This window comes from Haemaphysalis longicornis, unplaced genomic scaffold (genome assembly GCF_048455015.1).
Source record: "Haemaphysalis longicornis isolate Haplotype H1 unplaced genomic scaffold, Haemaphysalis longicornis Haplotype H1 scaffold_1, whole genome shotgun sequence".
Taxonomy (NCBI): domain Eukaryota; kingdom Metazoa; phylum Arthropoda; class Arachnida; order Ixodida; family Ixodidae; genus Haemaphysalis; species Haemaphysalis longicornis.
In genome coordinates, this window is record NW_027526203.1 from 239329154 (window position 1) to 239347831 (window position 18678).

General features: G+C 44.1%; 1 long non-coding RNA gene across 1 annotated transcript; it reads left to right on the forward strand.

The window, feature by feature from the left end:
* Positions 1 to 3103: 3103 nt before the first annotated feature.
* LOC144168812 (uncharacterized) lies at positions 3104 to 7435 on the forward strand. The gene is made up of 4 exons (XR_013322246.1): positions 3104 to 3191; positions 4788 to 4947; positions 5035 to 5157; positions 5647 to 7435. It is a non-coding gene; the product is annotated as an uncharacterized LOC144168812 (long non-coding RNA).
* The last annotated feature ends 11243 nt before the right edge of the window (positions 7436 to 18678 follow it).

The following is an 18678-nucleotide window of genomic DNA, read 5'->3' on the forward strand; positions in this document are numbered from 1 at the left end:
CAGTTATATATGCTTGGATGTTCGTTAGCATTTTTCGTCTCGTGCATGCTATTAAGGGTGACTCACCTGATCCAATTCATATGGGACTCACTAATTCATGACTCAAATTCATGAGACTTACTAATTCAAAAGCATCATGTACCGATACAAGAAGTTTTACAAATTCACGGAAATGACACTAACGACCCGGTTTGCTTCTTCTAGAAATACAGTAGACCCTCGTTAAGACGAACTTGGTTAAAACGAACACTGATTAAGAACCACATTTTTCTCTTGTAACGTCCACATTGCAATACACCTCCGCTTAAAGGAGCCATGAAGAAAAAATACAACTTTGTTTAATTTGAAAGAACTAGGATTCAGTATCTCTCTCAGCAGCATTACAGCCACCAAAGATGTTTTTTTAACAGAAAAAAGCAATAAGTATTTAAAACTTTCAAATTTTGCGCCATAGTGACGTGTTATGAGCAAGAATGACGTCATACGGGCCAACAATAAAACATAATTTTCAGTGCGTTAACAGCACGTTAGCATTCAAGTGATGCGGTCAAATGGAACTAGAGGCCCCATTACAGACGTCCAGTAATGTGTCGTCGCGACAGGTCAGTTAGGCGGCCGCCAATCCCACAAACAAGGTTCCGTGACGTCATAGAAAAGTTGCGGGAAATTGGCTAGGGGGTCGCGACTGCTTCACACGTTTTCTTTAATATCTCCGTTATTTGTTCGAAGATTGCGATGATATTGGTATCATTGTTATCTGGACTAAGCCGTCTTTCCAATAAACCCAACTTGTATTTTGTCTTCATGGCTCCTTTAAGACGAATTTCGGATAATACGAATACATTTTTACGGTCCCTTCGGGTTCGTCTTAACGGGAGACTGATGTATATCATTTCTTTGCAGAGAAAAAAAAAACAAGAAACGCATTTTGGTTTATCCAGTCTTCACTGGAAGGCGCTAGCGGTCTACCATGCGAGAGTTTTATTTCTTTGTTTCAGTAGAGAAGCGACATATATCTAAAATAAGCAAACTAGGCCGTTGTGAATATCGGTATGTATTTGTAAAACTATTCGTATTGGTGCACGATGGTTTTTAAGTCCGTTGGTCATGACGTAGTAACTCCGATAGGAATGCTAACAGGTGAGTCTCTTAATTTCCACAAGCAAAAACAAAAGCCTCTTTGGAGGGAGCGGTTGACTGGGTGAACGGAACTAAACTTGGACAACTAAATATACCACGTGATACCTGCATTATTTTGTATGTATTAATGCTGAAATGACATTGTAATTCCTATTTATGCTGTGCAGTAACGGCAAAAATGCGCAGAGTTAACTTGCTGTTGTTGTGTCTTGTCATAGTAATTGAAGTTCATTGAATGACCCGCCTTCTCCAGCTGCTTCCCCAGTTGCTGTTTTCCTGTAGTATTGTTGTTCAGGAGGGAAAAGGGCCGATGTATTATTACTCGCTAATTAGCTATAAGTAGTTTTATATAACGTGGGTATCTAAGAGCATCGCAGTATATTTTATTGACTACGGAAAGGCTTGTTCTCAAGAAAAGCAGTAAATGAAGCCACGCCCTTTTGCGTTCATTGTAAACAGTAACGCAGAAATTGTCATCCAAAGTTAACCTCGGATATCGCACGCACTCACGGCCCTCCGCGAGAAACAACTTTAGCCAGTACTAACGCGCTAACGCGGCTATTATCTGAGCTTTGTTTCGGCCTCAGCGGGCGTAAACGTCCGCTTAGACGCATATGCCCGTTTTCCAAATCAAATAAAAGCCATCCCGTGTGCCGAGTTTGTATGAGCTTTTATGCGGGCGCATCGCCAAAGCCTCCGCGAGAACGAAAGTTTGCCGAAGCTATGAGGAAAAGACCACCGCTCCAGTAGCGCATTCCATGCGCATGCGTCAGCAGCAGCACGGCAAAGCTGTTTTTGCGTTGATTCACGGTACAGTGGGGCTGCAACGGGTACGACGACGACGGATAAAAATCGGGACTGCGTCAACACTTTAAATGAGAGCAGCGCTCCCATCTTCCAGGAATCCCTCCGCTAATTTTACGGTCTTCCGCATGCAGCGCCACCAGTGGCATTCCCAGGCAGGTTTCTCAATTGCTCGCGCGATGCGCCTGATATTTACTAAAGAAATTCTCGGTCACGCTGGCGAGAACCGTTAGCCAGTGATGCCAACCCTAGGGATTTATCCCTAGATCTAGGGGTTTTTTGTCTCTTTTAAAGATTTGGCGTCTTTTTGTGAAATCTAGGGATTTTTTAGAGTCGGTTGAAATGAAACGCTATGCAGCTTAGTGACTGGTGTTGCTGAGTAACCACGCGTTTTCAACAATAAGCGCCTGCAAAGAATGTAATTTTTTGCTAATTTCTATTTTTCATTTCTAACTTTCCTTCGCTATCTCTATTTCTATCACAAGAGTTTCCCCTGTTGTCAGCGTTTATGAAAAACATTTTGTGCCTACCACACTCCAGCGCTGCGGTCGAACGTGTTTTCGCAAGTAAATCTGCTGAAAACAAAGCAAAGAAACAGGTTGTCAACAGACGCGTTGTGCGGCTTGCTGCACGCAAAAAGAACCTTGACGGACAGCTCCTGCTACACCTTCCAGATCACTCCATCGCATTTGAAGCGGATGAAGAAAGAAATGTATTGTGATTAAGACTTCAAAGGGTTACGTGTCACGATGTCCAGCATTTTCGTCGTCCTGCAAGCCTCGGCCGGCTGCCTGGGTAATTTGCGCATACAGAGAAGAGACTGTTGCGAGAGCATTTCAAGAGGCGTTGCTGTGAAACCAGAGTCGTCTGCTAGAAGAAGCGAATTCACATCACCCCACAGAAAATGTAGAAAAAAAGAGGTGCAGTTGCTGCTATAGGCTGTATCCTTACTCTAATAAGATTCAGAGCAAACGAAGCGAAGAGCAAGCTGCGTTTAGACTAAAAAAGGTGACTGCCAACTTGCGAAAATTTAAAAAAAATGCAATCTGGGGATTTTGTCTGCTATCTAGGGATTTTCGAGGGGTCATTCTAGGGATAAAGTGTTGCCTCAGGTTGGCATCACTGCCGTTAGCGCCGTTAGCAAGTTTGATTGGTTTGATTGCGGCGTGGAACTGCGAATTTTTTCATATCCCCGGGCTGTATTTCCTGTTCGACGAAGTGGAGTTTTGCCAGGAGGCGCAAAAAAGGTCAGTGCTGCTTATTTATGTGCTAGTTAATGGTTGTTGTTCAGTGACATCCTTGTTAACTGCGTCCGATAAACATACCGCTTCTCTGCCCGTTGTTCGTGTGTCGTCCATGCTTGTGGTCGCGGCGTCTAACATTTTGTGTTGGAGAAACGTTTGCAGCCGTAATTTACCAAAACTTCCGTGTTCGTGGGTCAGAGTCGGCTGGACATTTCTGACTGCGTTCGTTAGCCATTGCTCTAAGGAAGTCGCTGGTTTGCGCGTTTCATGAGTGGATGTTCTCTTACTGTGTGGCTTTGCTTAGTTGTATATTGACGGTTGCTGTGTATCTCTGCGGTAGCGAGTCTTCTCGGGTTAGTCGCTAGCGATAATCGCGCGTGCACACGTGTACAACTTCCAAACAAGTTTGTCGGAGCGTCCGTCCTTAGATTTATTGGTATTTTTAAAACTTGCGTGGCAATTGCGGCGTTGTGTTAGTCTGCTGAGTAGAATGCATTTACTGTGCTTACCAGACCGGGAGTCTTCGACCTTGCCCGTTGCGCGCAAGGTAGAAGCTATTTCAAGTTGTGTTGATGTGCTTTCAAGGCGTCATCTTACGTTTATCTGTTCCATGTTTCCATGTTTCATGTTTATGTTCCATGTTTCTTTCAATTCCTTTGACCAATTGAGATGATCTATTTTAAATAACACTACCTGAAGTGTAGAGAAATGGAAGGGACAGTTGTCTTAGCAGTACCGCAGTAACAAACGTTTCTTTTGTAGAGGGGAAGAAATGTGGAAACAACACGCAACGGGTATATAGAAAGTGTGCTGCCGTTTCTATGCTGTTAATGTCAGTGGTAACTTGAGACTTCAGGATAATTATCCAATACCCATAATTAGTGTTTGCTACTTCACGAACCGCGGTAGAAATGAGCCACTCTTGCATTTTTATGGCGTCAATGTCGGTGGTAACCCTAGAGTCGAAATAATTTCCGACAACGCTCAGGTAATAAGTTCTTGCATCACTATGTGCACCCAACATTAACCCATTTCTGTGTTTCCTTGAACTTAGAAAATATACTGCGAAAGCAGATTGCTACATTCTGTATTCGATCTGAATAACCTGTCCAGATGCAGACTATGGCTGACTGTGGAAACATTTGTCTCTACACTGGTAGTTTGCGACAATTGTTTTCCTTTGTCTGAAGAACAGAAATTAAAACGAATTATTTCCATTCCTTACATATACCTCTGAAATCATGGCTGCGGCATTCACTGTGGCTGAAGACATCTTCGGCACGCCGAGGCGTCGTCGTGACAAGTGTGGCAGATTATGAATGCATTGTGGAAGTCATAAAGCCACGAAAGAGTGCCTCTTGAGTGTTGCGTATTATACAGACGTTCACCACTCCGCATGGAGCAATGACAGTGAGCCTAAAAATGTTCAAATATTTTTATATTTAAAATTGTTTCGCCAGAAAACGTTACCAGGGCTCGTGCTGCAAAATAAATTTTAGCACAACTAATCAGGCATTGTACGAGATCTTGTAGTACTCCCTTCTTAGAGGGAAGCGTAAATTTATGCTTCGATATTTTTATACTGTTTTTATTTTCCAGGAAATAGGGCGGCCCGAGACTTAAAACAATGGAACAAGGAATGCATACTGCCATTTTCCTGGTTCTTGAAGGCGTGTGTTCACCGTTCTTCAAGGCGTGTGTTCACAAAAAGGAAACACATGAAAGCCGTTGTACGGGATGAAATCATTGCATTCTACAAGTAAGTACGCACTCCCAGTTCTGGAAATTTGATGGTCCCTTTTTAGGTAGTTGCAATATACGCAATGGCTTCGGAACACCATTTCAGTGTCAACTTGACCTGTAGGTGAAAACGACAGTAAGAGCTTTTGGGAACACGTTGGCAAAACTTTCCTGGAAATGCACTCCGAGGAGGCCCTGCCAGGAACGCCTGCATCTTAATTTTAGTTGGGTAAGTTGGCATTTTATTTTTGTGGGACTCAATTTATGGTAGTGTTTATTGAAGCTGGCATTTTATTTTTGCGGGACTGAATTTGTGGTAGTTTTTTTTGTAGCAAAATCTTACTGTTAAAAATAAATCGTGAACTCCAATATTGGGAAATACCTTCACATTCAGCCTCTTTCGGATGCTTCAACATGTGGACAAAAAAAACTATTATTTTGCATTCAAGTTTAGCAAACATTTTGCTTTCACATTGAGAGTTGCTGCTGTGATAATACGGCACCACGGCCACACCCAGTGCGGTTGCTTTCCAGAATTAGAGAACGGCCATTGACAGTCTGTGCTAATATTTTTTGTACATTGTTAGCAGCATTCCCAGAAAAGAAACCAAGAAATCGCTGATATTTCAATCAATTACTGTGCTATAAAAGGGTATCCTAAGCAACTCACTCATTTAAAGCCATCGTCTAACAAACTTTTCTTGTTCCTTCCTTAAAGGTACATGACGTGGTCCAGTTATTCTCGAGGTCCAGTTATTTTGAGAGAAGAAAATGGCAGCGTAAATATTGTCTGCGAGAAACACGTCATGGATTTTCCGCCTGCGTTGTCACATCAAGATGTGGTCATCCTCCTCGCCGTATATTTCATCTTAATCTCCTGAAACTTATGCGACTTTGGAGAGTTCTTGGGACTTTTGCAGAGTTCTTGGCCATTTAACAGTGGCCTGGTGTTATTTAAGTTGAAAGCTCTGTTCTTGATGTGGTCACTCTACTTGGGGTTTTAAATTATTGTTAGACGTTGAAGCCTATTCGGAAAGATATGTCGTGGTTCAAATGATTGGTAGATGCAAGCGGCATGTCAATTGCAAAAGTGAAGTCGTGCTTTCCTTTGCAATGTTTCATTATTGGCACAAAATGCAGGCTGCCTTTGCAGCTACTCTGTTACTCGGTTAATGTAGTTAATGGCACTGCACTGTAACGTTTTTATTATTCAACTGCAGCTGGTAATTTTTTCCATGGCAGTGCTGCTGTTGATGGATGAAAACGTGAGAGTAATTATTTACACAGACGGTTTGGGGCTTTACTAATCAATTTTTGTACTGTATCTTAGCTGATACCTAAGCCCTAGAAGAATGCGAAATATAAATATTTGGCTTGAAAAAGTTGTTTACTTTGGACTAAGTTGCATTTCTTGCTTGTTAGAGGCAGTGCTTTGGTCACAAGCATACTGTCGTCATGATAGTAGGGTTTGTATAGCACGCAACTGTGAATTTTACCTCAGATAAATGTTCCAGCTGGAAAAATGCTTCCAAGTTCGCTTGGTAAAATTGGTCACCTGTATGTTTCAACGCTACCTGGCTTGGTTATTTGGGATGTCTGAATTGTTCTTGAAGGAATTAATGACGCCTTTAGAGTTAGGCTGCTTGTTAAATTTTAAAATGCGTAACATGCTCCGAGCTATCTGGTTTGTAAAATTTTGTAAGATTCACACTGGGTGCTATGAGCTTTTTTTGGATAAGTTATTTTAAATAGCTACAAATTGTCGGGGAAGCAACGCGGCTTCAGTGAAAGGCTTTTTCAGGGCGCGTATATAGTCGGTTTTGGCTACAGTTAGCTTGATATTACAGTTAGCTTGATATTGATATATGGTGTATGTTTTAGTTGTGCAATAGTGCCACATGCTTCCGGTAAGTTTTTCTGTGCAAATGTTATATTGTTAGTATTGGCTCCGGTGTTCTTTTCCTGCACTCTTGTAGGTCTTGTGATAATTCAACCGTGTATGGCTTGTATTTTTTGCTTTTCCCTACGATTTAATAGCAAACTGCATATTTTGGAAGCGGGATGCGTAAACATGGTATGGCACGCGCTGTGGGTACTTCCGCATTTGCGGTACCTGATTTCATGTGATAAAACAGCATATTTTATGCTCACTGTTGTGTAATGCTTTTTGAGTTAGTGCGAGGGTAGATGTACAAGTGTGTTTGTGACGCGGTTGCGCTTAAAGCCATGTTTATTACCCATGTTTTTTTAGCAAAAAAGAATGGTAAATATTAGCGAAAATAGGAAAATGCCACTTAGATCGTTTTGGCCACTTGATATCGTTTTGGTATTTCATCCTGTACGCTCGTCATTTTCTGCCCAAGTGGAAACAGATATGTCTCCGTATCTCAAATGTACGCAATAATACGAGCGAATAAAATTTGCTTAGTGTTTTGAAAAGCATTGTATCAGTGCTAATAGTTGGTTTGGTATGTATTTTAATGCGAGTCTTGTTTCTTTTACATGCAGCCAAAACCCAAAACAGGATGCGGCGGATGAAGCCAAAGTCTCTGTGTGCCGCTCCAGGTATCTCAGACCAATTTTTATATAGAACTGTGCTCCGATAGGCAACTGTTGGGAACTGTCAGGGACCACACTGCTGCGGCGGTTTCTGTTTTCCAATTGTTGGTATCACTGTGGGACATATGTCAAGGCTGCGTTAGAATGGTGCTTGCGGTTTCCTTCTGATACCAATGCATCCGCCAGCCTGGCAAATGACCTTAGTTTATACCAACAGGAAAGCAGATATATCGGAAAAGTGGAGTCCCATAGACAGCTTCTCAACGTCTATCGGAACAGCGTTTTATATAAACAGCTGGTCTGAAGGTACCTGGAACGGCGCACCGGATAAATCCATAATCATTTTACATGGATCAGTGTTCCAGTAACTTCACTACCCGTTTATTTGGAACAGTGATCCGTATACTTTTATTTGGAACGCCGATCCAGATAATTTAGCTGCAAAAATATGTGGTGCACTGTTCCACTTACATTTTTGGGGTATGTGGAACACCGTTCCAAATATATAAGTGGAACTGTTTTGCAAAAAAGTTCCAGTTACTAAGTGGATCTTATGTGGATCCAGATTAAGAGTGTACGTATGCGGTGGCTCTTGTTTTCTTTTTTCAGACAACACTTCGTGACGTTTCTGGAATGTGAGTTGGCGCTATTGGGCGAGGGAGAGTTTTTGCAACATTGTTCTACCCGATTTCTAGAAGTGTTGAACAAAAGGTTAATTATTGATGCCAGTTTTCGAGACCTGCGTCCGTAGAGATGTTCATTGTTAAAATGGTTATTTCGTGGTTAGAATTGGTTGTTATTGCACCGTAGTATTCGTTGTGGCATTAACACCGCCCTTGTGCCGTATATTGTTTCATTCTTGCGACTGAATGCTTTTGTACCCTTGTTTCCCTGGCACGTTAACCGTTTGGTTGTAACGAACTCTACATTGTTTGCATGTTAATCTTTTGTTTGTAATCAACTTGAAATTGTTTTCTTGTTTCTGTAAGTGTCTGTAACTGCTAGCCTTTGGGCTCTGTTAGTTTTGTAACAGCAGGTGCTGCACTTGATTAATTGCTTCTTATTGCTACGCTTTATCAGTGATACCACGACTGTTTGATAATAAATTTATCGTTTCAAGCGGAATCTTTATAAAGCCTCTGTTTGGGTGCGTGACGCCGCGTTACTCCGGCGGCTGGATAGCGTGACCGCGGACACTCTACGACGACAAGCCGAGTCCCTAAAGTGCTCTGCACTTACAATCCTCAAGATTACCACGCAAATGTGTCGCGAAGTTCAGCGTTATCTGTGACTACTACGCTGTAGTGTGCCGATATCCCACCTATGCCTTTACTAGAGCCGAAGCGTAAGTGTGCGTAAATGTGATGCCGCTGTTGGAACTGAAAAACTTGCGCCGTCAATATTTGGTAGAGGACACTGTAGGGTAACCGGAAAATGAAGACAGAGAGAGAGAAAGAGGAGGAGGAGGAGGAGGAGGAGGAAAACTTTAATTATGTACAGGGCAGAGTTAAAAGAAGGGAGAGGCTGTTAAGCCTCCCTAGCGTGGGTGGTGTCCCTCAGTCCGGGATCCCATTGGTCGAGGCCGCCGCCTGTGCCCGCTGGACGAGAGCCCGCTGAGACTCCAGGTCCGAGCAGCTGGACAGGGCCCCCTCCCAGCCCTTTCTCGTTGGCTTCACTTTGGCTTTTAATACCTGGATTATATTGGCAGGTCGGTACCATACGATATGTATCTGCCCACTGGGCGCAGAAGTTAGACGAACCCCAGAAGGACGGGTTGATGTGTTTCAGCCTTGAGGGGCGGTAGAATGATCCCGTCTGCAGCCGGCGAAGATGGCGAAGAAACTTCTTTATTTACAGCAATGTGTTCTTGTCGGAGAAGTCGCGCCATCTTCACGGGTATCTATGCGCCATCTTGGCTAAAAGCGGCTCTCTCAACCAGCAATCCTAGGTGATCGGCCAGGCGGGAGCATGTCAACAGCGTCTCCTTCTGCTCTTGAAAATTGGGAGGGGGTGTAGGGGTGGTAGGATTGATTTTTTAATTACGATATTTAACGCGCCGAAGCTACACCTAAGCTATGAGGCGCACCGTAGTGGAGGGCTCCGGATTACTGTTGGCAACCTGGGGATGCTTAACGTGCTGCGGAATCTTGACAAACGGGCGTTTCTGCTTTTCCCGTCAATCAGAAAAGCAACCACCGCGGCCGTGATCGAACCCGCATCCTTGGGTTCTGCAGCACAACGCCTTACGAACTGAGCCACCGCGGTGGTGTAGGATTGAATTTTGCTCGCACTTAGGGCGATGTGTCTGAGTGTTCCTAGTTGTGTGCAGTATTTACATTAAAGTTCAGCCTTATAAGGGAACCATAGGTGCATTCTGATCGAGTGTGGAAAATTGTTGGATTGGAGTAGTGTGGGTGTTGTTTCTTGCATTTTCGTGAGCTGCGGATGTGGTAGCGGCAGTGGCCTGCCTTTGACTCTGCAGTGTTGTGCGATTATCTCTTGGTACGTCTTTAATTGCACGAGCTCGGTGGTCTCCTACGTGGCTTGGCCTACAAAGCCAATTCATTGCCCTCGTGGGAGGATTGGGTCGGTTCCCACTTAATTTCGACGTCGTTGTCCGGCTGTTTCACGACTTGAAGAACCTGCACGCTTGCTGAGAATCAGTCAAGATGACGGTTGCTTTGGATGCGATATCACTGACATGAAGAAGAGTGCGCTGCCGATGTGCTCAGCAATTTAATACAGCCTGTTGGGGGGTTTGCCGGTAATATGTGACATAATTGTGGTTTATTGGGAGCGTGTCACTTGTACAATAAGTGCGAAACTTTTGCTAGAGAATGTGTACTCTTTCGCAAATTCGTTTCGAGCATCACGTGAAAATAGCCGCACATGATGTCGTATGTATACGTAGTCTCAGGACACCTCATAACTTATTCTCGCACAAATCATGGTTTCGATAGACTAGAGCACTGCATGCCCACTTTCTTAGGACACCTTCAGTGTCAGGAAATTGATTGTGCACTGTTAATAAAAACGTTAGATATATCTTATCCGGGATATAAAATGATTACGCCCATCTTTTTTTTTCTTTTTTTGCGTTTTAAATATCGCACAAATTTCATGCTTATGTAATATCTCCTGTTCAATGTTCGTGTATACTTGACTCTAAGTACCGCATTTATTTTATTAAAAAAATTTCGTTGATACCTTGTTAATATGTGTATATTTAGTGACAAATTTATTTACGCGTTCTCATTATGTACACTCTCTGTATATGTGAAATGTGAAATACGTAAGATTATGCTATCATACGTGTGCTCTTGTACATCTGAACGAAAATGCGTTTCTTTTTTTATGAATGTTTATGACTATGTTACGCGCTGCTGACGCGTATTTTATGGTCATTTTAATCTGCTTGTTTTTCTCGGTGGCAAGAAATGGGCAGGAACCTCGTCAAGCTACTTTGCTGTAGCTTTTTGTTCATGTCCAAGCATTTTTCTAAATATGTGAAAAAAAAAGTTATTAGTTAATGCTGACGCTGAACGTTTACCTTATGTGGTCGTCCTTGCAATTCGTGTTTTTTTACCGACTTTGGCAGCACGAGAAATTTTACATTTGACTTCATACTGAAACAACATACGAATGAGCCTCAGATCAGAGTAATCGCGATAATGGGACACTGAGTATACCCCCTGATTTGATTATGGCCTTGTTACGCATGCAAGGCAAATCAACGGGCCACCGAAGTGCACCGCACTGGAGGATTTTGCTGTAACCAAGTGTCAAACATTGCATCAGTACACGTACATTAGCGTTCACCAATACACCAAAGGTTGGCAGTACTCTTGCCGATTCCCTTCTTTATGGTTGTTTGTTCGCGGGACCCATTGCGCAAGGAACGGCTTATTTATTCCCTCTTAGTACACTGACATGTTTCGAAGAGTATACGTGCCCAATGTTTGTTCGCCCGTTATCCGCCGAATTAAAGGGCAATGAAACCAAACCAGGGATCTCTCCAGACGAATGCCAGCCAGCTCTTATTACTGCACTCGGACAAAGTGGCGTGGCGCTGTCGCACAGGGCGGCTCCACTCAAATCGTCGTTCAGTAAGCACGGCACAAGGGTAGACAAATGAGCAAATGACGCCCCCTGCATATTGGTTTTCCCAGAACAAATGGCAAAAAAGTGCCGAGTCATGTCCCTCGCTAAGCGGGAGGCGCTCTCCTTCAGGTTGTTTGCTCTGAGTCTGCCATTGCCACTGGCCCATCGATCCTTGGCATTTCACGGTGGTGGCTTTCTGAGGACATTACAGCTCCGCGGCCGCCCTTTGCTTGTTTCACAATCACCTAATCTCTTCCTCCGCGATCAATACGCAGAGGCCCCATTTCCACCAAACTGTTCCAAACGCGCTATCTGTATGGCAGGTCGTTCCTGCCGCCCACCCCTTTCCTCACGCGATGCGTCTGAACCGCTCGAGACGATGAACAGGGACCCGGCGAAAATAGAAGGCGATGAGAATGTACGTTTGTTCTCGTGTACGAAGATTACACCCTTAGGGGATGTGGCGAGTGGAGTCGCTGGGTTTTCGACGAAGCCAAACTGTGGCACGGTTGGAAAAGAAACGGGCTGTTCTTTTTCTGTAATGTGGAAGAATGCTAAGGCAACAAAATGCATTTGCTGTGAACTTTTTCATCGAGGGGTATCTGAACAAATTACGCAAGGAGCACGAATGCTCAAGGGGTGATCGAATGTCCCCTTTCCCAGTGTTCGTACCTCTTGTACGTGGATGTGCAGGCACAGTCCCCACCCAACCCCCCAGCGTTAAACGATGCAATTACCTTTACTTCAAACAACTCTAGCCTTCAAAGGTTGCGAAAGCTACCAGAAGCTGGAATATTATTTAGGCATTAAAGTACAAAAAAAAATATTTTTTCACCGCGGAGGCCGTCAAAGTGACGAACGACTTGATTGCATTTCCGACTGCCAATAACCATCATGTGTGATTTCGGGGTTTCGCGCACTTCAAAGGCGTAGTTCCCATGGCTAGCCCCCGCACAGACCTTTCGCTCTAAAAGAGACGTCTATCTAAGCAGCGCTACTGAGCAAGGGCCGCAGATTCTATTCTCGGCCGCGGGGGTGGCTGATTGTATGGTGAGACAAAAAAAATCCAACATAAAACTTCTGTGGGTCGGTATTTGGACACACTTTCAAGATGCCCAGGTGATCAAAATGAATCCGTAGGTTTTCCCTACAGCGTGCCTGGTAACCCAGGTGTACCTTCGTTACGCAAGACTACAATTTGATCTTTTTTTTTTAACTCCCTACTGCAGAAATCACCCCAACGAAAACATTAGAGTAGAAAAATTGAAGTATTTGCAGTAATCGCAACTTTATTTCATGAATGACAGACAGCACAGCTGCATTCTGAAAGAACCCGTTAGTCTGCTTCGCCACAATGCTCCATCATTACCAGTCGCTGCCACCAACGGCGAAACTTTAATGTATGTTGAGGCCCAGCATACCATTACGCCCAAGAATGTCCGCTGCGTAAGGACATTTCCCAATGTGAGCACAAGGTATTGCTATACGCAATGTCGCAGCGGGGACTCTTTTTTTTTCTCGTTCCATTCAATTTTATGCCACGCCTCGACACTAGTTAAATATTCCTCGTTTCTACGCCGGAACTGCTCCTCCGTGATTTTTGTGGCGAAGCATACCTAGAAATATTTGTTAAGGGCACAGATTTAACCACATGCGACGGAAATTTTATATCGTACGGCGAAACAGCGAGTGGGCGGCGCAGAAATGAAGCTTTATAAAAGCATAAGCTAAAGCGACGCGCTCACGGCGGGCCAAAGAGCGTCTGGAATATTGTGGCAACGTCTAGCAAAATAATGCAAAAAGGTGCGGCTGTACGGCGGCTCAACCGAAAGAAACGACCGGGCAGACGTGGCACCGCCCTACCATGCTATTTTTCATAGTTACATCCTTCTATCGTGTTATCGTGACATTTCCCCGTCGTACAACGTGATCTTCGTGGCGCTACTTCATCGTACAGCTTCTGTACTGTTAAAACCTCCTGCAGCCAGACTCCGCCAGCGAACGTGTATGAGGATTTGAGGTTACGAATGAAAAAAAAAATTATCACATGTGCAAGACTCGGCATGCCGTCTGGAGTTAAAAGTCCGGTCTCCATTTTGGCGTTGCGAAATTCGAGCCGGGCGTTTCGGGTTCCGAAATATCGCAAAGCGACCAGCCACATTTGTTGATTCAGATAGCGTGACAGGTCGCGTTGCTCGTCAGACTTGCTCCGTTGGAAGCAGCAGCAGGCAGCAGTGCGTCATTCAGCGGAACTTAGACGAAGCGGACCGAGCGATATTTTCTTGGCGTGCCACGCGGCAAGCGTAGCACGCTATATGTGGCAATTGCCGTTTCTGTCCGTTCCTTCGGTAAATTTGTGACAGGCGCTGTCGAGCCTTCGGCAACCACCTTCCCTTGTCGTGCACATTCGCATCCCCTGTGGGCTTGACCTTGGCGCTAAAGTTCTTGCAGCTCATATTGGGGCGTTGGGGTATTGGCAGCGCCAGTGATATTTACTAAACATTTTGACGTGGTTTTCCAATCCTTTTTTTTTCTTTTGTGTGTACCAGCTACTCGTTGGGCAAAACCCATACGTTTGTTCATCCTAATCTCGCGATGTTCATACGAATGTACCGTAAGGATAAAATTTGCTTCTTTAACCTTTTAGAATCGGAAGCAGCTTATTGAACGCATAGACGAAGGCCAATTGATCAATCATGTAGTCCAATGATAATATTGATTCCGACCTTTAAGAATAATCGGTTTATTAATGTATTATGCACGTTAGAATTAGGCAGAAGGTCCCACACTAACCGAATGTATCCGTACTTACCGGGAACAGCTTTGGACGTAATTAGACGGTTCGCCTCTACACGAACTTATATGGACACTTTGTACGAAACATCTTCGTAAAGCTGCACAACTTCAATTTTTATGTTCCTAAAATTCCTGCCTGACGAAAAGCAATTAAAAGTTTCTCACGAGTAACCTAAATGCGCCCAATTTATTTTTGGACATAAATACCGCTCTCAGGGATAACTGCAAAATATCAAGTTTCTGGAATAAATGCGTAGCGTGTAGGAACCTAATTGTGCAACGTACAACTTATTGCCGAAATATATTTACGTTCAATTATATGTAGGTTGGAGCGGGAAAAGAACGATATACAACCAGCGCGTAATCCTGAGGATGATTTGTGGGGCACAAACCTGGGGTCTTAATAATAGCCTCGATTGGGAACATAGGTCAAGCTAATGACTTATACAAATAATGAAATGATAGGGGTAATGCTAATGGTAGGGAACGAGCTTCTTGGATTAAGGAGCAGACTCGAGTGAACGACATCTTAGCTGAAATTGAGAGAGAAAAGGTGCATTTTGACGGGGCATGTAATGCGGCAAATAACAACCGGCGGATATCTGGGTTACACAATTGCTACCGAGTTACACAATTCTTACGCAATTGCTAACTAGAAGCTGATATTCAAGAGGGCAGGTGTCTCTTGAATGGGCTGTGAATAGGCGGCGTATATGAGGCGTGATCCCGAATTTTGATTATACTGTTCCCCTTATCACAGCATTAAGTTTGGAATAAGTAGTCAGTGCAACCAACTGACACATTTACGTATATATTCGAAACTAAAGAGAGCAAGGTGTCCTGTACGCACGCCGCAAATAAATGTCTGAAAATGAGCAGACGAACAGGGTGGAATGACCGCGTGTGTTTCAGATAGGAAGGGGCAGAGGGAGCAGGAAAGAACTTTGGAAGCATAATTGTAAAAGAGCGTCTTGAGACATTGCTTTCTTTTAAGAAAAGGAGCAGACAAGGCAAGGCGACCTCACCGCCTTCCTCGGCACTGGCCTCCTATCTTCTCAAGCTATTTACTTCCCACTTACCTTTATATCCCCCACCCCTTTGCTCTACACGTCGAAGGATCACTTGCCCTCGTAAGAGCAGGCATGACTTCTTTACTGATAAATATTTCTTGTTTCCTGAAATGTCAATTTCAGCCTTATGACAACTCCTACTGTGTTAGAACTGTACGGCAGCTGACACACGTACCCTGATTTATCCCCATGATGTTTGACTCTACAAACTCCCCCCATTGTAAACATTACTCGCCAGTCTTATATAGGCATGGCGGTGCTATCGCGTAAATTTAGTTTTGTTCAGCTCAGTCAAACTGTGCAAAAACGTTCGGCTCAAAGTCGTCTACGCCCAGCCGATAAGTTTGAGGTGAGCGGACGTTTGACCTTTAGCTGACTATTCAAGCTTTAAATGCACCCATCACGCATAGTGAAAACTTCCGCACTTGCAGAAATTGAGAAACAAAGCTATTATTTTTCGTAATGAAGACCCTTGCTTGGGCGCGCTATGAGACGAAAGATGAGCCAGACGAAGTGATCAGCTCTTTCACTCACACGGAGTACCGAAACACAAGATCTTTTAATCAAGGGAAATGGTGGAAGAAAAGGAACATACAGCCATGGACGTATTCCTACGGCAGAACAACAACCGTCTGCCATGTGAGCCCGTCTTCGCCCACGCATCTGGCTGCACAGCCTACCTTTCTTTCTTCCGATTTCTGTTCGCATTCGTTTCATTGCATCTTTGGGTCCTGGTAGCCTTAGTGTTCAGCCTTCTCAATGTGTTCACCAACGACGCACCGTGTTATCCGGATTTCCTCCCGAAACAGTTCTGCAGTAAACAGTAATAAATATGCGGGACATAAACAACTTCTCTTCGTGCGCGGAGAAATTTTTGCGTCGCAAAACAGTTATAATATTCCACTTAGAACCGACGGGCTTCTGAGCCTTCCTTAAGCTGCGACAAATAGGGTCGTCGGCTTTACTCGTTAATATTTTTTCCCGCTGTCACACAATCGTGTTTTCGCACTGCAAAAGATGGTTTTAGAGGCCATCTAACCAAGGTTCCTTATGTTTTGCCGAATGACCGGAAAAAATGCGGGCCAACAAATTTTATAACGCGACGAACCAAAAACTATGCGTATACTGTACGGGGAGCCGCGGAGGACGTTCGTGTAATACAGTTTCCGCTTTTGTGCGCAGTGCGAGCCCCACAAAAAGGGAAACAACAAATGCCGCTGCTGGAATGGCCGAAAACCTTTCCACTACAGCTGGCCGCCGCATAAAGAAGCGGTCCTTTCCTCGTACAATGTTAAGCGCTGTCCCATCGTCCCCCTGGTGTCGTCTTTCTTAGGCTTCCGCGTGACAGGGCCCCCGGGAGCTCCGCACCCCGCTCTTTTGGCTCCCGCCACTGTTTTGTTCCCTGACAGAGACAAAAGGACGCGCCCCAAACGTTAAGGGAGAGTGTAGTGGCAAATTTCTTGCTGGCACTTGCATCGCACACAAAAGAGAGACGTAGAAAGGGATATGGGGCCTGCAATGATGAGGTGCTTTCTTTTTGCGTGTTGTCACTCTTGCTTTGTTTTGCTCCAGGAAGCCAACGCGAATGTTCTGAGAGTGCATTACGCTTCCTCTCTTAATCCCACTAGCTTTCTCCTGTACGCGTTTTTTTTTTAACATTGTACGTATTGTCTCCCTGGCAGGCGTGATCTGAACTCACGGAAGCAACGGAAGTGGTTATTAAGTGGGTGCAGCGGAAGTGGATGCAACGGAAGTGGACGCAGCGGAAGTGGTTATGTTATTAAATATGGTTGGTTGACTGTATCGCGCTAAAAGGGGCTGCTTGATAGAAGATCTCGAATAAAAATGCATGGCGCGCAGACATAACCACACCAAATAAAGGCAATGTATTGTGTTTGTGTGGCGCCGTCTTTGTGCCTTTGATGATGGTAAAACAGACGGCAGCCGTTACGAAGGAACACTCGTATCAAGTGTACTAGTGCAGCTTACGCCTATCTTTTAATGAACCAACAAATAAAAAGGACAACTAATCTGCGCTGAGGTAACTCTTGAGCACAAAAATGTTGCAGTGCTTAAACAACGAATTTCCGGCCCGCTTATCAGCTGCGGCGGTGCGGTTTGCGTACGGGCGTAATGCGGGCTTTCGCCAACTAATGCGGTCGCTGCTATGTGGTTACCGCGTGGGCGCGAATCGGGCTTACTGCCCCGTCGCTAACAAAGTAAAGATAAATTTACCCGCTATGAAGCGCCAAATCGAAAGAAAAATCTATGCACTTGGCGGAGGGCTAATGACGAGAATCTAACGGTATCTGTGGGCCCCTTAGCAATATCTGCAATGCTCGACCATGGCTTCGGGTAATGCCTCGAGCAATAGCCAGCCTTTGCGATTTTGAATGCCGTCGGCGTATGATTTTTCTCTTTTTTCTTCTTTACAGAGTAGTTAGGGCTTAGACGAGGTGGTTTTCTGATTATAGCAACGAATTTAGGTCGAATTTTGACAAAGAAAAATCGCAATGCAGTTGGCCTTGTTATGTGTTTTGGCTTCCGGAAAGCCCAATTCAGCTGAAAGTGTATGTATGAAAACGTAATATCGAAGTCCCTCAAGTACATTATTCAACATGATTGAGCACCAGACTTGCACCACATGAATTGAGGCTACGGGTAACTTGGTCGCCCTTGTGAATTGCAGTTTGTTGCAAGCTTACAGCCATTACTCCCCGAACGAAAACAAAACACATAACACGACTTGCACCTTAAACTTCACGTGCGCCTAAGTTTTCATTTTCTTTTCTTTCGTTTTATGAAGATAATTTGTGATTCCGAAACATTCCCTACACCTTTTAAGAAATGCAGCAAAAGCTTGTTACCTCGAATTTTAATGGATATTCCAAAAAGCCCCATAAAAAAGTACGAACTAATAAAAGTCGAACAAAAACAGATGTTTTTTTTTTTCAAAGTAACACTAAAGCGAGTAAAAAACATTGTCTTATTTCCCTAACAGATAAAGCCTACAAGACATGCAATCCTCGCCCCTTCCTCCTGGCTAATTTTTTTGGCCGTCGCTTATAACGAGACACTGCAGGTCCGGAGGGCTAAACTCAGTGAATGTTCCAGCATGTTTGACCTGTACAATCTGTGTGTGAACAAAAAAAAACAGGATATTTACAATAAAAATATTTAGGAATCAGAATTTTAAGGACTCATATTGGGTGAAAACACATTGC